We start from the raw sequence: 26,209 nt of genomic DNA, 5'->3' as shown, positions 1-26,209 counted from the left end.
TATGAGACACAACATCCAACATTCATAATATGGATTTGCAATAAGAACAACTTATTCTGTCTATCCTGTCTACTCCTGAACATTCAGTTAGCAGCATGAGATCACCTGGGAAAGGGAAAGGGAGCATTATCTGTACTGCTGACATCCAATAAGTTAAGCACTCTGTACTTTATGTGGTTTAGGCAAGTCATGAGGGACAATGTGGCCCAGTAGAGTTGTTATAGGGTTAGTCATTTCTGACTTCGAATTCCAGCCCTCTTAAAGTCTTTATTCATGTCATGCAGCAACATGCTTAACACTGAGTTTCTGAATAAGAAACTTATCCAAAAAGGTTGTAACACTTTTTTATTCACCCCTTTCCTCCCTAAGAGAGGAGAGATGACATATTACTTGTAATTTTCAAAGTATTTGAAATTAAAATCTGTAGTGTTAGAGTACTTAATTCATCTATTATAAATTTACTAATGCAGATATAGATTTTGCTATACAAATGCTAAGAAAATAAAAGATCTTGATTATCTTCTACTCTAAGAATACTGGGAGAAATTTTCATTATGAGATTCTCATACTAGATAAATTTATGTCGTTTTAAACACACATGCATATATATATATGTATATATATTTGATAAATGTAGAGTAACACCCTAATTTCAGCCAAAGTGTCAGTTGCTGAGTGATGGGAATACACCAGTGCTTGGCCACTTTGTCATATAGAGCACTGTCTGTATGGCACAGCAGCAGGGGATGGGTAGAGCCAGGACAGGTGAATTAGGCAAGAAGTTACTTCATACCAGGTGATACCAAGGGGAAGGTCATCAAGCTGTGGGAGATGGCCAGAGGGGGGCTGCTGTTCTGAAGTTGCTGGGCATTGATCAGTGGGGGTGTTGCATTGCTGGTGGCTCACTGGTCAGCAAGCAGTTGTATTATTTCTGTGCTTTGGTCATTTGGGTGGCAAGCGTTTGCGTTGTAGCATTGTAGCTATATGGATATTGTTGGATATGATCATTGCATATTTGTTTCTATTTTCCTCTTCTGTTTCAGTAAATAGCTTTTTATATCAATCCACAAGTGTTTTAAATTCTCTCCTTCACCCCAACATTGAGTGGAAGATTTAGTGGATGGTTGTGTAGGGTATAGTTGCCAGTAGGGTTAAATGATAATAAGTAAATTTAAACAAATTGAATCTTGAAAGAGTATGTCTACCAAAAGGGTTTTGATTGATGAATGATTTATTTCATGATTTTCAAAAATTACAGATTGTGAAGTGCACATTTTATCTTTGGGTTTGAAAATATCCAAATTTCATTTTTAATCATCAATGACTTTAGAAGGACCTGTTTAATTTGCAAGCCATTATGTAATACCTAGCTTTTGATAAAATGTCATTTCATGTTTTCTGATATTACTGAAAGAAAAAGAAGGCTTTCACACAATGTTGTGTGTGATGAGTATGTTAAGATTCTCAAGTAAGAGAAAATAACTACTACAACAGCAAAAGTAAAAGGTTTATTTTCCACTTCCAGTAATTTAAAGATGAAAATGCATTGGAATATTGTAAATGAAGCTTATCACTGAAATACTGAATTGTTCACAAAATGTTGTAAAGCAAAAGAACACATACCTGTTTTTTCCTGTTCTGTAGACAGTAAGCCTATAGTCATGGAAACTGTAACTTGCTGGGACAGCTTTGTTAGAACACTATGTTTATACTATTAATTTATAGTGTAGATAAATTCCTCTGAAATTTACTGAGAAAACAACTAAGAATGCCTGTTGATTGTTTTATAGAGATTATTTAAAAGAAATTTCTTAAATCCCTTAAAAAACATAACAGAATTTGCAGTTTATTTTCTGTGATCTCAAGCCAATTTTCTTGCCTGCATCTGGAAGAAAATGGTCAACATTTTAACCAATTGTTCTGTCTCATCTTTTTGGCAGATTCATTTTGTTTTTCTGGTTTGTCTATTACTGTTCTATTCTGAGTTCATGTTTGCCCTTAATGTTCAATACAAAAGCTAATTATTCTGCTAAGCAGCTTTTCTAAAGGCTTTGCTTTTGCATCTTTGATGGTTCATGAACAAAATAGCAACTTAAAACATAGATAACTGATACAATATTGTAAACGTTTTTTTTCTCCTTATCATTTAATGATAAACACAAGTCTATTCCTTTTAATTTTAATTTTTTTTTAGGAGAACATATAAATGTAAAGACATTTACAAGTCTGTTATTCTAGTTATGCATCGCATCCACACAGAATTTTTGCAGTAAAAGCATAATTAATCTGTTTAAGATGTGTCTTACTAAAAGGTTCTGATCTGAGTAAGTTCTTATACTGCACTCATCACCATACTATCTGTGTGCCTTCCAGTAGTACATTAAGCAGTGTGATTAACATCTGTGAAATATTTTGTTCTCTCATTATTTTCCCAGTGGGAAAACTATGTGCAGTGAAGTGTCTTGGATTTATTTAATTTTTTGCAGTCCATGGCTTGGGGGATTTTTAGCCCTTGGAGGGTCATCCAGCCAAACTATAGAATGGTAAAATACCAGTGAAAACAAGTATAAAACACTTACCTTGAACCGAGGTGTGGAAATCCAACTTTCAAGCATCCAGATAGGTCTGTTGAGACTTTTTTTCACTCGCAGATTCCCTTTCTCCAATGTAATAACCTCAGGAAATTATACTTTACTCCTATCACTTGGGTGAAACCTGATCTTTTAGATCAACTAATAGAAACATAGACTTTTTTTTTTTTCTATTTTACATCTGAATGCTAATCTAGACACTTTACACATTTAATGTATAACATTACTATGAAATAACTTAAGCAGCTACTTTGAGTTATACTGCAAAAATAGGAATTTACATCACAGCAGCATTGACAGAGTGTTTTACCTTTCTTTCCATTCAGGACCATGTATATACTTAATTACTTGCTTTCTCATTTGAAAGTAATAAACCTAAAGCAGATGCCAGTAAATGAGCATGTGTTGAAGTACTCTTGTTTCCATGAGTTAGGGCATTAAGGCAGTAAAAGACTCATTTACAACTTTTATCCCTTATCTAAGACCATGTGCACTTACATATGTTTCCTTCATGGCAGAATTGATAGGATGTTTTTTCTTCTTTTCCAGCTCTTTGAAGTGGCTCAGAATAAGGTTGTTACTTCTTGACAGAGCTTCTTGTTTAGCATAACACAGCTGATTTCACTGGCTGGCTGTTCATTCTTAATCTTTGTGTCTTCTTAGTTTATTTTTCTTTGTTTACACCAATGTTAAAGCAATAGATTCTTAAAAAAGTAAATGTGTTTTCCATCTCTGGAGAATAAATAAATAAATATACATATATATACATAAAGGAGGAGACCCTTGGATGCATAATTTAGGAAGCTTAGCTCTTGGCAGTCTAAGTATCACCAAAGAGAGAAGGCAGTTTGCCTTCAGTGCTGTGCGCTTCCAAGGTATAATCAAGAGCATAAAAGAAAGTGAATGCATAAAAATTTCTCAAATCTGTTGTAAAGCCCACTAGTTAGCCTCTTTACCTTTTTGTTCCAAATGTTAGAAGCATTCGTTGCCTTCTCTATTTCATTTATTTCTGAAAAAAAAAATGTTTATTCCCTGTCTCCTTTAGCTCATTTGAGATCTCATTTGCAGATAGCTTTCTCACTGTCTTGTTCCTTGAGTGTTCTGGAATCGAATCTTTGACTCTTTTCTATGTGCTAAAGTGACTATGTGCTTTCTATACCATAAATGGGCAGAAAAGAAAAAGGGATAGAGAAGTCTTCCAGTGTAATACATATGAAAAACAAACAAACAAACGAACAAAAAAAAAAAACCCTGACAAATTTCTGGACATAGAGTAAATTTGAAGAGAACATGGAGTTTTCTCAATCTAATTAGTTAGATTAATTAGGTTAGTTAGGATGTGCACCATTGTACATATTAACAAAGCATTGTTGTTTATATTAATTTAAGTAAAATTTATGGCATTGGTAAATGCCATTTATCAGCATGATGCTGGTACAGAAATAAAAAAAATAATGAACCCCTGTGCAGTTTCAAATTGTGTAGTAGAAAGAATTTAATGTAAAATTTTGGATTTGTTTTCGAGCAAGACAAAGTGTGAAAAACTTTTAATAGCGATTCACATTTGTACACTTTAGCTACATGTGTTGGAAAGTTCTGAATCAGAACTTTAAACTTTTAAGAAAGGACATGCAATAATTAATTTAAATGTCATTGGTAAAAATACTGCAAAATTACAGATATCAGAAAAGTAATCAGGCACTGATTGATACCTAAGAAACACAATAGCTTATGTTAAAGGGAGATAGTTACTTCACAGTTACTTTGCTAGACCAAAGCCACAGACCTGCCATTATTTTCTAGTGCAGTTGTTTTTAAACAAAATCCAGATTAATCAAAGCTACCCAGAAATGCACTGTGATATAATGAAAAGTAATTTTAAAAGATGTCTCAGAATATTTCATAAGCATAAAAAAAATCAGGCAGCTTGCAAATATTAAGGGCTATAAAGGAGAAAGCCTATAAAGTGAGACAATTCTGCCAAATGCCACCAAATGTATTTTGTATACATAGGAAGGAAGTAGGCAGGAGCAGAAAAGAGAACAAATAAGCAGACATTCTGTATACATTAAATAGCTTGTTTTGTTTTGTTTTGTTTTGTTTTTCCATATAAATTTGGCCAATACCTTGTTTGTGTCTATGTGCATCTGTGTGTGCACTCTCTTTGAAATTTATGTTTTGTCCATGGTCTTGAGCATCTCATATTAATTTATCAGCCATCATCTTAACTTAGATGTTTCTATTTTACTAAAAATACTGGTTTTGAGAAGACTAATAGCTACTGTTGGTGAAAAAAAATAGTAAAATTTCCGTAGCTCCTTGGTTATGTTTAATCAAGCTTTAAACTCAGTGGTGATCTCCTTTCTCTCTGAGAGAGACTCACTGAGAGTTTGAATATCATGAAAGTCCTCTGGATGACATGCTGTCACAGTAATGATCACTGTTACTAGAACAGGGAAAAATTTTGAGTTTTCTGTCAGAAACATAAATTCAAAGAATCAAAAGTTTCACACTTATACAGTACATTCAAAACACGTAATTCAAAATTATTTGGAAGTTTTTGTTTCAATATGTGTATGCTGTGGTAGTTTCAGTATAACACACGCACAAACAACAGCACAATATCATCATGTGAACAGAGTCAAAGTTGAAACCAGCTGAAGATTTTCATCCAATTCTATTCAAATATAACAAATTAATACTATTAAGTATTATAATTATAATTATTTCATACACTTCCGCAAATTATTGCATTTTGATCTTATCTAAGCAGTTATCCAATATTCTGATATATTCTTTTTTTTGTTTATTTGTTTGTTTGTTTGTTTGTTTTTGGCTCAATTAGGGAAGAAAAAAAAAAGCTTACAATGTTCGTCATCAAATGGGGTCTCAAGGGAGTGGAGTAGAGTGGGAGAATCATCTCTTACAAAATGTTGGTCACACATGATGCAACCCAGGATATAGTTGGCTTTCTGGATAGCAAGAGCACAATTCCAGCTCATATTCAGTCTCATCAACCAGCAGACCTAATACCTTCTATGTAGGCTACTTTTAATTCATTCTCCTGCCAGCCTATATTTGTTCTGACAATTTTCCTGACCCACATGCAGGACCTTGCATTTGAACTTCATGAATTTTGCACAGGCCCACTTTTCAAGGCTTTGAAGATCCCTCTGGATGGCATCTATTCCCTTCAGCATACTGGTTGCAGCACTCAGCTTGGTGTCATCCACAGTGTTGCTGAGGGTGCACTTAATCCATGTTTGTGTTGCCAAGAAAATTGTTTAACAGCACTGGTCCCAGTGTTGACCCCTGAGGAATGCCAGTTATATATTTGCTGCGTGGTCCATCCAACAAACCCAGGTATCTCCAGTTTAGAGACAAAGATGACATTCAGGACATTGTTAGATGTTTTGCACAGGTCCAGGTAGATGACATCAGTCATTTTCTCTTGCCTTCTCTACTAATGCTTATTCACATTCCCAAAGAGAGCAAGAAAAAACCATTTTTCCTCCTGCATGCTTGGAAATTGACCTCTGTTTTGGCTTATGTCAATGCTATTTTGCTGCTTGAGGACCTTGTAATATAATGTATACATGCAGCTTTCCTCATAAATCTCTTCCAAATAAAGAGAAGCATTCCGTAATGTGCATTCACAGTTTTAGTAGTAGTCTGAATTCCTTGTCATTCCTTCTAGATATTGATTCCTGAACTTCAGTATTAGTTGCTTCTGTATTTGATGGCCGTGCTGGTGGCAGGGGGGTTGGAGACTTGTGATCCTTGAGGTCTCTTCCAACCTGGGCTATTCTGTGATTCTGTGATGTAATGCAAGTATTTATCTGTATACTGTACTGAAGATGAATTATCTTGATTCTAAGATGAAAAGATTATTTGCTCTGTGTAAACATATGTGTTCCTATGTTTTCCTTCCTTTACTCTTTTCCCATTTTTTTTCTTCCCAAGCGCATCAAAATATTTGAAAAATACACGGATAAAATTGTTGCATGTTTATGAGCCATACAAATTTCATTACCAAGGATCACGTCTTGTACTGAGATCTAAATGTGTTTCTTTTTCACACACACACACACACACACACACACACACACACACACACAAAATTTGTTTACTAGAAAGGTAAAGTTTGGCTAATGAAGTTTAGATTTAGAGATCTAAAGTAATATTTTAATAAAAATAAAAGCAATTCTTATTGTAATAATTTTATATTATTTTGAAGTGGCTTTAGAATGATTCAAGCTTGATAAAAAAAAGTTTATTTTCTGGATATACATCGGTTAAGCATTTTTTGAGACTTCACTATCATTACTTGACTTTAGAAAACTGAGAAATTTTTTCTTATGAAGCTCAATATGTTAAGATAGCAACTCAACATCACAGTATGTACCTGGACAGCAAGAGTTTTCTGCTACTCAGTATGTTCTCACTTTGCAGCTTGATCTTATTAGCATATACAAAGATGTCCTTCTTATCTCAAATAATGTTCATCACTCCACTTTAAAGAGGACTCTGATGTCTTTCTATTTATACATTTCTCCTTCTGTCTTGCACCTCAACAGGTGAAGTTGACAAGAAATTCTGAGTGTGATTAGGTAATTTTATTCAACTACTGACTTGTGACACATTCTCTGTGTAGAAAAGCCAAATAAAAGAATAATAAAAATAGGCAAACTGAGCACCCTTGCCCCAGAAAGCAGGTATGTCTCATATATATTGCACAGAACATTTTCTTACCAGACTCTGCTGGATGTATAGCTGCATCTGAAGCAGAGAATGTAAGCATATTTTCTCAGAATATAAAGGGCTAGTGGAGCTGTCTTATGACTGCTCTGAACATTTAACTTACAGTTCCCAGAATATGAGGAAAGAACTGTATTTGTGTTTTCATTCTAGTTTTCTCTTGCTTCACAATCAAACTGGCAATCTCAAAATATTTTAAATAATAATTTACAACAAAAGCAAGTGAACAAAAAAACATACACCTCAACTCTATAAAAAAAAAAAAAAAAGTAAGAAGTTAATTCTCCCTGCTCTTGAAATTAAGGTGAGATTCACTTTCTGTGAGACAGATGGTCTTGCTATGTACTCACAGTATTATCAGGGATATGATTTAGTTAAGTTACTGGTGGTATTTCATGGAAGATTTCTGTTTTGTAATTTTTGTACTCTGTAGTCTTCTTATGCTCATTTGACTTATTTCCTTACACTTTTTTTCCCTTTGTAACTATTTCCTGTCTTTCTCTTAATTCATTAAGCCAATGTTACTGCAGAATTTCCTGAAATTATATTATCTTCAATCTGCTTAATACATTTTGGGTGGTCCAAGCAAAAACTATTTTGTTAAAAGATAGTTTATATGTATGTATATAAATTGAGCCTTTACTTTATTGAGTCTTTATTAAGCACTAATCAAACTGACTCTGCAACTAGATCATAAAGAATGTACTAACTCAAATTAGTACAGTACCCAAACTAAATAGGCTTGTGACAAGCAAAATTTACAAGCATGAGTCCAAACTATGATTATCATATTGATTTTCTGAAGCTAAAATGGTCTTTAAAATTCCTTTACAGATACCAAATCATAGTTTTATGCTCCATTTCAGTAGCTAGTATTCTATGGTATTCATCAGTCTGCCTCTTTGTAGACTATTGGTTTTTACTGTTGTTTGATTGTGTGAATTTTTCCTGGACAGAGGAGCTTCTTTTTACTGTGTCCCAGGTTTTTGCATATGATTTGGGTAGTTACTAGGACATTGAACAGAAGTGTGAGGATTAGATTAAATATAGATATTGGGAGATAGATATTGGGGTTTTTTTGAAGTCTTCAGCCACTTCTGAAAGTGATATTGTTTTTTATTCAGGAATTCACATAAAGAGGTTGAAGTATATAATCTTGTATTTCTTCCCAAATACAAAGATACAAAATACAAAATTGTTTCCTGAATGTCCATGTCCATGGCTTTTTTTTTTTTTTTTTTTTTTTTTTTTTGACTCCCCTTATATATCAGGAGGTCTAAGTAGTCCTGCTGAATTATGGCAGGAATCCAGTAGAGATGCTGAATTTTACAAGACCCAGGTGGCGTGATGACAGATGAATTGCAACAGCAGCTTGAGGGTATATTAAACATGATGAGAGGGTGGGTGAGGGATGAGAGTCTCTGTGGATTTGTACATCCTTCATCTGTTTCCTTAAGCTTTCCAAGAGTAAAATTCATTAGGGAGATTAAATGCAAGACCAAATGTCTGATGTGACAAGAGAGTGCAGCTGGATTTCTTCCCATTTGCCCTGCTTTGATACCTCAGTATTAAATTGATTAGGTCACAGGACTTGTTTAAAACTCCAGATTGGGCACAGGACATTTGGTAATGACAAATCAAGACAGCCTTCAGATAGAATTCAAACAGAAGATCAGTGTGAACCTGCTGAAGTACCATTTACAAAGCTGTACCAAAATTTTTAAGAGTATTGTTTTAAATAATCTAAGTAGCACGTGCTAGAACATTTTGTTTTTAACCTGCTTGAAACAAAATTGTGGTATCTGATTCTGTGTAGGACCTTTGAAAATGATTTCACACTTAATTCTAATTAGTGGATTGCAAGCAAACAAATAGGTAAACTCTGTTAGGTATTCTTCTCTTATATTTCATTCCACATGCACCCCTACCTAAATATAATCTGTAAGGTTACTAAATTTTAGGGAAATACTTTGATTAAGAGATAGATGCAATATCTATCTTGAAAATCTTACGGTGAGATCAATCTCTTAATTTCTACGAAGTATTTTATAAGACCATATTCTATTTATGCAAAAGTAAACAAACAAACAAACAAAAACCCACCTTATTCCAGTTTTGTCCATCTGATGTTTTCAAAGGATTGATAATGGAATGCACTGAGCTTAACTGAGAGCATAAGATCTTTCTCTTAATTGTACTTTACATGGATCTTTAACAATTTACTGTATCTTTGAAGCAGGATGGTTTTCTGGAGAAAAAATTGCTTTTCATGTCTGCTCAGCGTGAAGAAATTAAATATATACACTTTATTGTATGAGAAGAAATATTATGTATAGATACTCATGGCTTTTAGGCAAGAATAATTGTAGATAAAATTCATGGAAGGTCACTGACCACTTCAGGTGTAAAACATTGAAACTGAATTGTTTCTTAGATTATTGGTTCTTTCTCATTTTCATATATTAGTGGTGAAGATTAATTTGACTCAGTCTTAATATATTTCCAGCCACAGGAGAACTGAATAAACCACCTTCTGAGATCATCAGTGGGACCATTGAAGAGGATGTCTTAAATTATAAGTTCTACTTGCAGAACTAAAATCAAAAGCTTGTAATGATGTGAGATTCTGAGGTCTTATTAAAGCAAAGTAAACTGGAAAGAGGAGACTGAAGACATTAACCTGTGTGCCAGGGGAACCACGACCACTGTGAACTTAAAAAGACACTATTTTTGTTCACATATTACTGGCACGTACTTAATAAGTTATAGTGTCAGGTGAGAAAAGCAGCTCAGCTTTGCAGACTTTGTAGCTCCACTGTTACAGAGACATAGACTATTTATCATTTTTTTGAAGTTACATTGAGGGAGGAAGATGTGTCAGAAGACAGCCTCAGCCTTATTTTATTCAATTTTTTTTCACAATTAACATGCTGTCTGGAGCAGCTAGCAGGGTGAACTGATTAGATACTTGCTATTTCAGAACTAGGATGTGGCAGTGTTTTATGTGATACGCTCTTGGCTAGGGATGGTTAAAGGTCCCCTGTAACAGAGCATTTCCAAGTTCTAATTTAGATTTTTGCTATTTCTAATTTAGTTTTTAGCTATTTCTTTTAGTCAGGAGCCATCATTTGAAATACGGAGTATTCAAAGAAGGAATGGAAAACTGACATAGATAAACTTTCTGAATTCGGAAAGAAGGATTTCTAGATGTGTGTGGAGAACATGGAGTGAGAAGATTGACTTCTGATGAACTAATTGGTAGTTTGCATCATGAAAATATGAGAGCTGCTCTAAAAGTAATGCCTCCTATTTTATTATGTTGGCCTACAGTGTCAGAGCCTGATGTTGGTGGTATAGCAGTAGAGGTTAAACCTTCTCACTGATATTCCATTAAATTTTATTTCTGTATGACAGATGGCAGCTGAGCAGCAGTCTGACAAAATGGCATCTGACATGGAAGGAAGGATGAAGCAAAGGTGTGTCATTAAATTTCTACATTTGGAAAAAATTGGACTCATTGACATACATCAAAGCTTGCTCAGTATTTATGGAGACCTGACTGTGGATGCAAGCCTAGTGAGATGCTGGCCGTGTGTTTCAGCAGTAGCAAGAGTGACAGTGGGTCACCTTGCTGGTGAAGATTTTTACATGTGGCATGCAGGACCTTGTTCACTGCTGGCAGAAATACATAGCTAAGGTTGATGACGATGTTGAAAAATAGTATTTTGTAGTTGTAGTTGAAAACTTGCTCAATAAAATAGTATTATCGTGCTCTTTGTATTTGTTGTAATTTCCCTGGAAGTAAATACGCGGCATTACTTTTGGAGCAAGCTACATATATACCAATTAGCTACAAGTTGGATTAGCATGCTCTCCTAATGATACCAGTAAATGTAAATCTTCTCTTGTTTCACATGACACTTTAAATTCAGACAGCAGATGCATCTGCACCTGTACAGTTATGCATCTCGTGAATTGAACATTATTTTGGGTGATGTCTATTTGGTATTTCTAAAAGTGTCTGAGGCACTGTTAACACTAACTATGCTAGTTATAGAATCACAGAATAGTTGCTACACTTGATCTTAGCCAAAAGGCTGAGAAGTGAAGTCAGTTAGCTCAGTACACAGAATTCATATATTCAAAGGAATTTCCTCTGAGATATTTTGAAATTATGATTTGTGAATAGAATAGCAGTTTTTCTGTGTCTTGTTCAGTTGGCAAGCCTAAAGAAAGCCACCTTACCTCCAGTATAGAAATCTCACCATCTCTGGAAAAGAGCATACCATTTGTGCAGAGACAATGAACTTATTTGAATATGAGTATTTTGTCATAATGAAGTCCCTTCCTTTTCATGTCTGAGAACTTTTTTCTTTTTCTTTTTCTTTTTCTTTTTTTTTTCAGATTGCTGGCAGCTGTAAACCTATTCTTGTTGTCTTACTTGGAAAATGGACAGATAGATACAGCCCAGAGTGACAGTAAGATTTTATTCAATTGTTGAAGATTTTGAATGTTTTTTTTCAGTGTCAAAATTGTATTGTAATTAGGTAATTAAATTAGTTTCTTTGCTAGGTCTCCATAACTTCTGAAAGAGGTTGTTAAGCTTAACTTATAAACCACTTCTGTGATAATTTAAAGCAAAATGATGTTTTACATAATTTCTGGTTCTAGAAGAGACTTCAAAGGAGCTTTAAGCAAGGATTGTTTTGCTTTCCAGTTACCTGCATTCTGCATGACTGCATCTAGTGTCACATTAATCTACTAGATACATATAAATCACATCCTATGCAAGTATGCAAGTATCCTATGCATCCTATGCCAGCGGAGTTTAAACACCCATGGACTATACAACCTGTTGTCATGGTTTTGTGGTGGTTTCTTTGTTTGTTTGGTTGGTTTTTTTTTTTGGTTTTCAGTATTCTGCATCAAAACATCATGTAGTGCACTGGGAGTTAAAGTGTTAATGCTCCAATTCCAGGTACCTATCCCTATACGTTACAGAAGGCATGGGATCTGGCCTTTCAGTTTGGGCGCTCTCTTACTGCCTGGCAGTGGGTAATGGAGAGTGCTTTCCTAGCCATTCCAAGCTTTCCAGATTTGACTCGGTCCCAGGAACTCTCTCTCCTATTTTATTTGATTTATTAGTCTCAATTTCAATTAGGTTGTATTATATTGTGTCATCTTGCATTCCGATATCATAGTTAGTAAAATAAGTTTTCCTCCATAGATTGTTGCCGCTGTTTTCTTTCTCCCTTCCTTCCTTCCTTCCCATTTTGTGGGGCTGGGGTGGGGGAGTGGGGGAGAGGGCAGGGGCCTACAGCCCCCCCATCACGAGCATAGATTGAACTAGTCAACTCCATGACACTTGTATATGTAGAATTCAGAATATGACATTGCTGCCTTTGGACTGAATAAATTAAATGAAATTAAAGTCTTTTTCTTGAGACAGTATTCGTATTTTATTTTGGTCTTTTAACGATCAATTTAATTAAAATAAACAGGAGACCCCACAGCAAAAAAAAAAAAATAATAATAATAATAATAAAAAAAAATAATTGAATCAGAGATTCAAGAGCTTTAAATTTCATCTGACAAATCGTGAAGATAAACTATGTCCAACATTCTACTGCCCAAGACTTAATAATGAGCTGTTCTAGGGTTTCCTTTGCATCAGAAGTCAGATTTCTTTTGCTCTGTAGCAGACACCTGTTGGTAGTTATCACCAGTGTTTCATTCCAGTATCTGCAAGTGCTATATCTCCTGCCATGCAATGAATGCAGCTTATCGAACTAACAATAAAAAATATCTTTGTATGACATATATTTTCCATTTGAATTGCCACAGCTAAAGGACTTGTATGATTAAACTACAAATCTGAGCAGCATTCCCTTTTTACTGTGTATTTTTGTTGATGAAAAGTGTCTTATTTTATATTTTGAATAAACATGTTTTTTAAGTAAACATAGATTTTGCTCTAAAGTGACACTGATATGTTTCTAGTTAATCTGGGGGAAAATGCTACTTGTTCCATAAGAAAAAGTGGAAAAAATGTGGATATATTTTTTTCAGAAATATTAATCACTGTTGCACAATAAAACAAGTAATTGCATTTCCAAATGATAACTTATTCACATAGACCTGTTCGTTATTATGCAGTGATACAGTATTTTCTATTAAAAAACTATTCAACTGAATTTAGGTTTTGACTAAGAAGTTCTTCCTGTTAAATTTTAATTTCTGGAAACAAGGACGAAATTTCCAGTGGCCATAGAGGAAGTTCAGGAGACTATCTGTCTCACATGTAAATGAATTTGAGTGTCTTGCACTAAATCTCATTGAATAAAAATTAAATTATAGAATCTCCAGCTACTTCTCAATTTTAAATAGTTTCAAGAAAAGCAAAACAAATAAGAAACTAAGAAGAAAAAACACTTGTTAAAATCAGACTATAGAATATTGTGAAGCAATTAATTTTTCTTTAGGAACATAATCCACTAATATTTGCTTACCTTTAAAAACATACATATGTCCCATGTAGGCAGCATGTGTTATTAACAAATCTGCTTCGTTAGCTAAAGCTTTCACTCAAATACAGCATTCCCATATAAGAAGCAAATTAGAAGCATTTTTCTTAAATCTCACAACCCTTTCTATTTTGTTTGACTATGCAGAAACTAAAAGTATCTTTCTAAATGACAACATCACTTTCTGAATATCTATGCCAAAACTAGTTTCCCTAAGCATTCTTAAAATATTCCTTTATGCTCCTATAAAGGGAGAGAACCACTTGTAGGGAACAATTAATCTAATCTTAAAATAGAAAGAACAATTTGCTTCCTAAAAATGCCTCTTTGTTTCACTTGGAGGAACTATAAAGTGATTTTAGAGAGAGCATCTCAGATGTAAACTCCTATATTACAGACAGCTAAAGTTAGGTGAGATGGTTTTTACTCTAAGTATCAGTATAAATAGCTGCATCACCATTTATAGCTATGCATACATAGCCAGTATACTTAAGTTTAGGTATATTAAATACCCACCTCACGAAATTACAGCATTTAGATGAGAAAGTTGTGGTAGTTTTGCAGCAAAACAACTTTCTAAATTACTTTGATATAAAGTTGTAAAAGTGCAGTTTGGGTTCTAAATTTCCTTTTTTTTTTTTTTTTTTTTTTTTTCATCCTGCTTCCTTAATCCATAATGTTACAAATCTCATTTAAAAAAAAATAATAATAATACAAAATACAAAACAAAACAAAACAAACAAACAAACAAAAAAACACAACAAAACAAACCAACGAACAAACAAAACACTTGAAATATCAGTGCAGTGAAAGAATTTAGTGACTAGATCATAAGTGGTAGATAAATGCATACATACAATACATGCAACATACAGTACACACAACCCATATATAACCCTCACATACACATGCATGTAAAAAAGATGTAGTATATGCATTCCACATGAAATCGTATTGCCGTGCTGGAGCCTGATCTATATACATCCTTAATTGCTTGAATTGAAGGCTTTGAAAGCATTAGAGGATAATCAAAGACAGAATTGAAACTAATGACGTTGAAAGGCAAAATTACAGTTGTTTGACAACATTAAGCAGTTGTAATGATCTGAGTCATTTCAAATGTTTACTGAATTTCTGAACATCCTAGTCTGAAACTCTGTCCCTTCCTTCTTCTGACCTTCTCTCCTTTTATTTTTCCAGCAAATTCTATAGAATTCCCTGAGAACTTTAAAATCTTTTCATCATTTTAAACCTGACTTTCACATTCCTTAAATATAATCAGGTCTTGAGCTTTTAGAAATTTCTAAGTGGGCCTACATCTCTCAAGGTACCAGCTATTCTAACTTCATCTACTCATTATAGTACAACATTAATTTATTACCAGATTTCCCAGTGAGCTCGTTGTAACCATTCTACCATTATCTCCCTAGGATTCCTTGCATGACCATTGTTCCCTCTTGCCCTAAAAGAAAACAGGTCAGAAGCAGTATCTGATCTTGTTCCTTAATACTTTTCTTACCTTTTGCTTTGTCCAAATTCTGCCTTTTTTTTTTCTTTTTTTTTCTTTCACTTTCTTTTTTTTTTTTTTTTTTTTTTTTTTCTTCTTCTCTATTAGTGCTTATTACGTAGTATTCATTTGTGGTTTCCTTCCTGTGATTTTCACATGCAAGTCTTGAAAATTGGGCTATTTTTAATATATAAATAGGAACTGCATTATTTCTGATGACAGAAGTGAAAGTCAGTTCTCCACCAAAGTAAGACTACACAGATTGTGTTATTTGATATTAAAGTCTTAAATGATATTTTGTGAATTATTACTTTATTACATAATATATGTTGATCTGGAATTCCCTGTACATGAATAGACAATTTTCTATATGCCTATGAACTAATTAGTTTTATATTTCAAAAGATTGTCCTTTCACTTAATTTCTTGATGCTGTTCAGACTATGAGAAGGCTTACTGTAAATATAGATGTGCACAAAGCTTTGAAAGTGGATCAGTTTTCAAAGATTGTCACATATCAGAATCTATGTATAGAGATGTTGTACAGAATTTTACACTTCAGATGCACCTACCAAATCTACATTTTTTATTTTAGATGCTATTTTTTTTTTCCCCCATAATACAGTCCTCTGCTTCACTGCTTCACTGACTACTGTGTTGCTTCTTGAATGCCTAGAATCCTGTAAAATGGCGAATGATAAACTGACCAGATCTTCATTCAACTGCAGACTGGTTTGGGATTTTTTTTGTCCTAGAAGCAGCAGTCTCACAACAGTACATGTGGTGTAGAACCATAATGCACAGACACAGTATATGTCATAACTATATTATCTTCATATATCTTCATATATTATCTTCATAAGTTATCTCTTCACAGTAAGTTTGTGACAGCATGTATCTAATTAACTACTTGTAGGCTTACAGTTGTTCTTGGCAGTTCTGGAATGTTTAGAGGATTTGTGGTTTTTTTTTTTTTTTTCCTACTATTGCTATCAAAATCGTAATGATTTGTAGCAAAATCCATCTAAAATTTAGATGATAGGTTAACATAAAATCAATTTCTAATGGAGTAGTTTTAGATTTAATTGTGATATTATGGTTTTAGCTCTATTGTTCTATTGCAAGGATGCCTAGGTTTGGAGGCCTAATGGTTCATAAGCAAAAATGCGAGGGTTTCATTTTGATAGTGAAGTTCACCACACTGAGCAAAGTGCATTGATTTTCACTTAAAGATACTCAATATCAAAGAGATGGAATGCAAACTTAGAATAATAACCAAAATAGAGTGATTAGGCAAAAAATCATGTAGTTTTTGAATGGAATTCCTGTTGTCTTCCACTGCCAGAAAGGTCTAGATTCAGCTCTAAATTGTCACAGTCACAGAATCATAAGGGTTGGAAGAGTCATCTAGGAATGAGTCCTTAGTCCAATAGCTGTGCTAAAGCAGGTTCCCTACAGAAGGTTGCATAGGAAAGCATCTAGGTGGACTTTGAATATCTCCTGAGGAGACTCCATGGTTTCTCTGGGCAGCCTGTTTGAGTGCTTTGTCACCCTCGCAGTAAAGTTTCTCCTCAAGTTCATATGGAACTTCCCGTGTCTGTACTAGTCAGCGTCCTGCTGACATATTTTTTTTCCCTGACCTGTGATTTTTCTTTTCTTTCTATTAGAAGGTTTTTTGTTTTTTTTTTTTTTCAAATTTGATGATCTTATCTTACATGCTAGTCACCAGCCAATTAAAACAGAATACATTTTTTTTAAAAACATTTCCTCTTGCACATGCTCTACTTTTCATGGAATAGTTAAAAATTCACTATCTGATCAAGAGAAAAAATAAATGTCAGTCTATAATCCCATGGCAAATGGGTTGAATCTAGCTTCTGAACTCATTTTCTGTTCTGACTGGTTTGACTGGCTGTGGGCTTTTGAAAATACTAGTCAGGCATCCCAAATGTTTCAGGCAGCTCACTAAACATTAAATTCTGACCTAAGATCTCAGTTTTTTCAAAACAAGAGCCATGATTCTAACAGAAAAAAAACAACAAAACAAATAAAAACAACAAATGAATTCATAAATAGGTGAATTAAGTATCAAATAAGTTTAGAATAAATTCTAATGACTGTGTGATTTTTTTAATTTGTATTTTAAGAAATAGTTTGCTTTCTAGAGATACAAAATTTTTTATATTCCACCAAAACAAGATACATTTTTTGTTTTGTTTTGTTTTTTTTCAATCTTGCTTCTACCAGTACTTTTGGCTGAAGTCAGATTTCTTACAGGAATAAGCATGTCAGGTTAAGAGAAGAATTCAAAACATTAATTAGATAGCTTAGAGGAAATAAATGATAAAACTATGCAAGAACATATTTTTAACTCCTAATTACATGTTAAAATGTTATATCTTAATGTCAACCCAATCTGTAATGTAGAGGGAATTTTAATGTAAAACTATACATGATTTTTCATAGCACCAAACATATCTTACAATATAGATTAAAAGCACTTGCTAAACAGCAAGGAAAATGTGTCATACTGCATTGGCTGTAGAAAGAAATTTCTACCATGCAAGAGTGGACTGACAAGAATAAAGTGATATGGCAGACAGAAAGTATCACAGCTATCCTGAACTTTCAAATTAACTCCTTTACAGCTGAATGCTTTCCATGACACATAATTGTTACTCTGCATATATTTTTCTTTCTGCTTTTTTCTCTCTTCCTTTTTTTTTTTTTTTTAATGTTTTTGTTCAATTTAATTGTTAAACAAAACAGGTCTTTGACCCTTTATTAACACAAAACCTTCCTTCTGAAAAGTCCAGAGTAAGCTATGTCTGACAGAAATTAAGAATGTTCAGATCTGTACAGAGAGAGGAAGTGTATTACAGTAGAACTGGACAAATTCTATTTTCTTGCATTTTCTTCATATTGAAAATATAGTGAAAGATAATTTAAGGAAGAGAGTTCAAATTTTACTACTGTGAAAATGCACTACATTTAAACATAGAATAACAGAGTGATGAATCAGACCTTACAGTGTTAGAAACAGAACTAGTGCAGGAGGCCAGTGACTCTTAAATCTATAAATGGCTGAATGTGCTGAAATTGAGAGATTTATATCAGCTTAAAAATGTAAGAGTACACTTGCGAATTAATGTTGTTTTCTTTTTAAGTTTGTGATAATTTATTTCAGAGTCAATTAGTAATATCTTTATATATATACTTTTTTTTTTAGCTGTTAACTTTGTATCCTGCCTCTCACAGGTATATATGGCAGTGCTCCAAATCTTTCATTCCATGCTATTTGCCCTGTTTTAGAGTACCTCTTGCCTGCAGACAGAAGGCTGTGCTGAACCTTTCCAGGCAAAAGTGCTGCAGACAAGTTCTTCTTGAATCTCAGAAAACAATATAGGATATATCTGTGGATTTTACTCCAAGGAGATACAGTATCTCACAGAGCTTTTGCTTAGCTAATGAACTATGCAGTATGTGTTTTAGGGCTCAACCAGCTGATGCCCTTTTCTCTAAAGCAAAACCTAGAGATAAACAAAGAATCAACAGCCTCAAATAAACAAACAAATAACAGTAACACAAAGTTAAAAGCACATTTTTCTCTTCAGGGGACAGATTACTGTAGATATCTCAGACTGATTCTCATTGTTGTGAAGTACCCTGCCAGGCTTTGTCAGGTGAAGTATGCAAGCTGACTGATGGTAAGCAGTGTGATTCTCATGACAACAACAAATGTGGCAGGTAGGAAATTCCACACTGAGTAAATCCTTCATTCAGTCACAAATATTAACTGGAGTTACTAATACTGATGGCACTGGACTCTATCAGTAGACAACCTTGTTTTGTTTAATAAACATTTGCAGTTTGGACCAAAGCCTTCTTCTTAGTGAAATGAATAGTGAAATTCCTCTTGACTTTAGAAAAAATACATTATTCCATCTCCTCTCATAACTTAAAGATATTGTACAAAGTTCAAGAATTTTAAATGCCTACTAGAATTTATTTATAAAAGTGAAAGGTACTAAGATGATGTATAAGTAACTTGTACTTGCCCATGGATTACCATCTTCTTAGGTCTCTGCCATCTTACTTCAACCCAGATAATCTTTTCCCATCCTCTCTAATACACACACTAAATTAGAATATATATTAACCACAAGCAAAAGACTATTTGTAGTTTGTTATTCTATCCCATCTTGTTATCCTTGCTCTTCCTTCAAAAAGACAGAATAATAACAAGGTAGTAGAAATACTAGAATTAGGATGTTGTTATTAGAATATTCTTCAACTTAAAACTAAATTATTTATTCCACCTCTTTTTCTCAATTTGGGTGAATGAAAATGCTAAAGTTTATTGGAAAAGGAATATACAGTAAACATTTTGTGGTCACTCTTTTCTTCTTTGTTTTAGCTCTGAAGAAGGTGTTAGAGAAGAAGAAAGTTTTTCCACATGCCAAGATGCAAAAGTTTGATAAAATCCTCACTTAGCATTTTTTAACAAATCCTGTAACTCCTATAACTGCTTAAAAAGAGAGTGACATGTTTTCTGTAGGTAACAACTCTCCCAGTTTGACAGATATTTTTATACAGGTGCTTTTTTCTGTATCCTTAAGTAGATGTAGTGACTTTTGTTAGAAGATTACAGTGAGGTACAATAAGGCAAAGCTTAGTAGAGTGAGTTGTTTCAAAAGCAGCTTTCTATGCAGTTCAATGAATTCATATCAGTAAAAACTGAAAATATTCATTTTAAGTTCAAATGTGATCCTATTTACTGGGAAACACAAAATGGACATAGCTGTCCATTTCTTTCTTTACAATGTAATTATAAACTTATGTAAAATGCAGACATTATCATTTAGGATACCTCAGAGTTTTGAAACTAAATTAGCTCATGTTTCTGAAAAGCTAGGCAGAATGTAGTTGACTCAGTAGGAAATGTATATTCTGATTTATATAGACTCTCTGGTAGTCTCCTAGTTTACATAATGAGGATATCACCATTTTTTTCTGAAGTTTTTCATAGCTATAAAAAGCAGTCTGCTATAAAGTGTGCCCATTATGTTAAAATTGCTTAATTGCTTTTATATTGGATACTGTATTTTCTTAAGAAGATATTTTTTGTTTTCATTGCTATGTAACCTGGATTTGAAAATAATCTATTTAAATGCTAAGTTGGATGGATCCCAGGAAAATAGCAGGTGGCAACCCTGTCCAGGTCAAAGGTGCTGGAACTAAATGATATTTTAGATCCCTTCCAACTGAAGCCATTCTATGATTCCATGATTCCATGATTCTATGACTCTACGACCACATGAAATGGTGGAAAACCTTAGGAAATAAAGAAAAATTCCTTAATTTCTCTTTCTATATAAAATGCTGAACTTTTCTAATCTTTTACTTTTACATAAAATGTTTTCAGCTTGATTATTTCAGTTAGAGAACTTTTTTTTGCAGTGGATGGAGCATGTGTTAACTAAAAAAATATTCACAAAAAATGATCTAAAAACTAAATACAGCAAAATAGCTGATCAATATATACACATTCCTATTATTAGGACAACAATAACAAAAGTAAATTTTGCAGTTATTTATTTATCTTTAAGTAATATTCAACAAAGACATCGTTTCATTTATACTTCTGTTATTAATGGCTAGCGTGACAGAATAATTAGTCTGTCTTCATATTAGGAATTATAACTGTTGGCATATTCTAAAATTGCTCTAAAATTGTGATGGAATCGTGGGTTTTTTTTTTTTTTTTTTTTCAGCCTTTCAAACATATGATTTGTAAGATGCAGAGGTTATGCTTATTGACAGATCTTGAACATTGAAGACACCTGGTCCTTAGGAATTCTATGAAAAGATGGTGATACAAAATGACTTGAACATACAACTGCCACTTGAATGTTTCTGGCAGCTTCTGACTTGCTAGTAAATGAGATTTTCAACATCTTTTAAATACCCCAATGGTCATCCAGTGTTGTCAGAGTATCCAGGAAGAAAATCCTAAAATATTTACCACATCCGGTAAATATATACATTGGGAAACTGAAGTGTCCCTTGGACTATACTGTATATGACAACCACTATCAGTATGTTGTGTGGTTATTTACTTTGATTGGCATTTATGCTTGTTATTGACGGTGCTTTTTAACTGTCTTATAAATCCAGTGAATAGAGCTGTACTTTGAAATACCTGTAATCTTCAGTTTTCACACCTAATACTTTTCAGAAATTGAGTTTCACTTAAAATAAAGTCAGAAATCGCCTTTTTTGATATTCAACAGTAAAAAGGAAAATTACAGTACAGTCTTCATACAGAGAAAAAATGAGAGTTCTTTAAGTAGAAAATTAGTTCTGACTTAACAGCAAAACATAACCACTTCTAAAATGTGTTTTTTTTTTCCTATTAAGTTTTTCAAATACTTTTTTTTCTTATTATGTTGTATTGCATCTCATTTGGGTGATATAAATTCTGACAGTAATTAAAGGCTGGAATAGCGTAGAGATTGCATTTTCTCCTACATTCAGTTCCAGGTTAGATATCCACAACAATTTTTCTTGTAGAAAATACAATGTAATCTAATTCATACATCCAACTAAGGTCTCTCACGTATGGCTTCTGAGAGCAATATGTGGAGGAGGAAGAAGAGAATGGGAGAACTGTTCCTCATGGTTTATGTGTTTCAGACTTTGTTGCCATGAAGTGTTTGAGATGGGAAAGACAAGACACTATTTTCTGGTTGTGTCATACTAATAATGATTTTTTAGTACTCTTCTCCCAGAGGTCTATTCTATGAAGGAAAGGACATTGACTCCTGTGAATATTAATAATCAATACTGTTTACTTTATTCAGAACAATTTCAGTGGCTAATAAGGTTACTGCTGTCTATATTTTAGTACTGCTTTGCCTGTGTTACTAAGAGTTAGCTGCATGATAAAACAAGCCCTTTGTTTGCCTTTTTCACTGCAGATGGGTACTTGGCTCAGTATGACCCAAAAACAATTAGGTAAGTGATGTTGCTGTACTATTTGCATCTGACCTTAGATGCCAGATATTCTGTATGCCAACACTGAGGTCAGATAAGACTATACACTCTGTGTGTGGGCTTTGAACTTTCTCAACTACACTTCTGATTTCCCCTGTGAAACAATGAAGCTCTTGTTTGACCTGTCAAATTATTTAGGGGTCATTTATTTATTTATTTAGTTAGTTAGTTATTTTTTCCAGATATGACTCTTAAATGTCTGTGAAGACTAGCTCAGGAAGGCAATCATGTTCTGCTCTGAGAACATGGGAGATTCACATGGAAGCTAATTGAACCCAAGCCTCTAATTGAATCTGCAGGAGCTGGAACACTGACAACTCATGTGAATCCAATTGCCAGGTTTAATTCAACAGTCTTTATGAACCACCATGTCTGTGCAGCTTCTATGCATCATCTGGAAGATACTCATTATCTATGGGAGTAGGTAACCCTTCTGTTGCCTTAAAGCTGCTTTGCATGTCTGGATTCTCGTCTATAGGCTCTGCTGGAGACATGAAAGTGAAATAAATCTTCAAATAAATTGCTTCAGCTACAGTTCTGTGATCACAAAACACTTCCTGCAAGTACCTCAGACAGAGTGCAGCTTTCAAAACAATTAACAAGGAAATGATTTAAATTTACAATGACAAGTCCTAAAACTGAAACTTTATAGTTAACTTTGCAGCCAGTCTTTTAGGAATAGCAAATCTTAAAATGTTGGAAATCCCTCAAAACCTTTGACTTCTGGGAAAAACTTCGTTCTATGAAAATTGCAGTGTAGATCTTTTTTTCTTTAAAACGTCTGTCCTCTCACCTAACCTTTTAATTGAGTTTTCTTTGTCTAAGTTGTCTTAGTTTTCTCTAAGACATATACCACTTTTGTATCTTTTTTTCACCCTAATGTTTACTTTTCTGTTTTTTTCTCTATTTCCTCATCTGTCAAAAACTACAACATAGTTCAACTATAGTACTGAACAAAGGATGCTGCAAAACACTGCATTACATATTACTAATGTTCATACTGCTTTGTAATTATGCCGTAGTAGCATTTAATGTAACAGCAAAAAGCCTGATATCTGTGTTGTAAACAGCAGTTATCTTTCACTGAATTATAAACTAAATAACAGGGAAAAAGGTTATCAACTTTTATATAAACTTTTGGTGCCAAAATTAAACAATACAAAGCCTAACACATAGCCTTTTTTCCACTGCAGATTTTAATGATTCCCTTTATATAAGAGAGAATGAAGATAAATAAATAAAGTGATTTTTAATCATACAAACAGAAACAAGAGAACTTCTTTTTAATATCAGTGATTCCATCTGCTCTGTGTTTTTGTTTGTTTGTTTGTTTGTTTGAGAGAGAGAGAGAGAAAGAGAGAAGAACCATCAATGGCTTGTGGTTAACTTCTGATCCCAGAAGAACCAACTTCATCTTATTTCTTTCCTTAATCCGTGGCAATTGAATTTCAGATAAGAAGGAGACTATCTCTTTGTGACCCACATTTAGCAGGGACAAATCTATTTTTTTTAAAAAAAAAAAAAAGAAAGAAAGAAAGAAAGAAAAAACCTGTAAGAAATCTCATTACAGTTCTTGGATTATGAGCTGTTGCAATGTTTCTTATTCCTCAAATTGAAAAAAAGTTTTCCTTTCTCTTCTCATTTCAATCATATGCAAATAATTTGTCAGGTTTATTCCCCTTTTCATAGTACATTTGTTCATTAAGCTTTAACACATTGTCTGTGTTATTCACCACAAAGCATTTAGTTTCCCTCTGTTTAATCAAAACTTGGAAGGTCCTAGGGTACCTGCTTTTTATGTTGCTTTTTTCATCTCATTAACTTCCTTTTCTAATTTATGCTGGTACTCAAGATATACTTTTTGTACTGCTGCTGCAGCTCAGCAAATTATTCTACCCCTCATGACTGCTTTGGCAGCTTCCCACAAAACACCCAGGCTAGTTTCTTAGTTTTTATTGATATTAATTTATTCTGAAATAGTCTTCATCTGTAGCACAAATGCTGCAGCTTTAATTAGAGAGTTGTTAAATCTCCATACTTCAGATCTCCTATAATTCAGTGTACCATCCAGAGACATTGACACTAGAAAATTATCAGGCAAAGCTGGATTTGAAATTCCAGATGGTTACGTGTTACAATGTATCCTCATAAATAAATAAGAATAATCCTAGTTTAAATGGAATGGAACTGAAGTATAAAAAAAAAACGGATTGCCCATTTCAGTGTTGCTCTTGGTACGGATCAATGAGGACAAGATCTTTGACATGGGCTCACTTCACTTTCAAATTGTGATGTTACTAGTAGAAGACAAATCTCACATCCCTGTTTCAAAATAATAACTAAAATCTTCAGATATTATAGCTCCAAGAAAAATCTGTCATTAGATAAGAAAGAATTAAGAAATTAAGAAAGAATTTCAGCTTTGAGGGGTGTACATATTGTAATAGGACTATCTGCCATAATATTTTGCATAATTCCCTTTTAATCATAAACATGGTGATCGATAGAAAAATAGTTTTTTCACCCCAAAATTATTTTTTAAATTAGAAATGTTAATGGATCTTTGGTAATGTGACTGATATGACACAAATAATTGAAACAAAGGGACAATAAAGATACACGTAAAATGCATTTCATCAAAAACATGGACAGCTGTGCTGTTAGATGTGTTTTACTCTTTACTATACTTATTTTTTTTATCCTTATTTCACAGTTTCTGAATAGTAGCATACTATGCAACTTTAATTCAGTTTCAAGGTACGGTAATAAAAAAGAACAAAAATAATTTCTGTTGTGAAAAAGTAAATAAATAAAATGTAGAGTAAGAAGTGGAATGAATTCATTAATTTTGGAAGTCTTCTCAGGTTAAAGCTTAAGATATGAGGTACGCTAAAGTATACAAAATAATGGTAAGAATTACTCACTTTGGTGATTTCAAAACTATTTTAATTATGTTGAGCTTTCATTATTATTAGTAGTATAATTAGAATAGTGCTTGAGAATAATAGTAGAGAAGTGCAACATTTTAAACAGAAATAAGCAGAATAGCAGAAATTGTACATAGTTATTATTTAGGTATATGCTATTCAAAAAAAAAAAAAAACCTTAAGGCTCTTGTGTTGCCTTATCACAGAATCATAGAATCACTAAGGTTGGAAAACTCCTCCAAGATCATCCAGTCAAACTGTTCACTGTAAATAGTTTATGGGCCAGTTCAGCCCAGTTCTGTGACTAATGGTTTGGGGGACTACGGACCCATATCCTGGGAAAGGGAAAAAGAAGAAGTGGAGAGATAGGCCTAAAAACAAAACAGCAGCAATGATCTGATAGAAACTAATTTACTAAAGAAGATATTGGAATGCAAGATAATGCGCTGTAATGCAATATAATATGGTATAATTAGAATTTAAGATAATAAATCAAATAAAATGAAAGAGAGTGTCCAAAAACTGAAGGCCTTACTCTAAGTAAGCTGAGGCAGTATGGCTGGGAGCAAGGATGAGCTAGAAGATCAAAGGGGAAAAGGGAGGTCTCGTGATCTGCAAACAGCTCTTATTTTTCCCTCTGAGCAGAGCCAGAACAGCAAACAGCCTTCTGTGAGATGTAGTTGTTCACTCCTGTGACAGGTACTCAGAACTGGAGCATTAACTCTTTAACTCTCAGTGCACTACATGATGTTATGATGTGGAATACCAATAACCAAAAATCATAAAACCATGACAGTCCACTTACCACCGACTTTTCCTAGTAAACTATGCCCCTTAGTACAATAT

At 33.6% G+C, this 26,209-nt stretch overlaps 2 long non-coding RNA genes and 1 pseudogene across 2 annotated transcripts in view; 1 reads left to right on the top strand and 2 right to left on the bottom strand.

Moving 5' to 3' along the window:
- The window catches only part of LOC128092136 (uncharacterized), a 325,141-nt gene that overhangs the window by 98,619 nt on the left and 200,313 nt on the right, over nucleotides 1–26,209 (top strand). The window lies entirely within an intron of this gene.
- Nucleotides 1–26,209, bottom strand: part of LOC128092128 (uncharacterized) — a 329,934-nt gene that overhangs the window by 128,074 nt on the left and 175,651 nt on the right. The window lies entirely within an intron of this gene.
- LOC128071837 (uncharacterized) lies at nucleotides 11,364–11,458 on the bottom strand (annotated as a pseudogene).

The sequence above is a fragment of the Tympanuchus pallidicinctus genome, unplaced genomic scaffold (assembly GCF_026119805.1).
Source record: "Tympanuchus pallidicinctus isolate F22 unplaced genomic scaffold, pur_lepc_1.0 scaffold6, whole genome shotgun sequence".
Classification (NCBI taxonomy): domain Eukaryota; kingdom Metazoa; phylum Chordata; class Aves; order Galliformes; family Phasianidae; genus Tympanuchus; species Tympanuchus pallidicinctus.
Note: the sequence above shows the minus strand (reverse complement) of the source record. Positions and strands in the feature narration are given on the sequence as shown.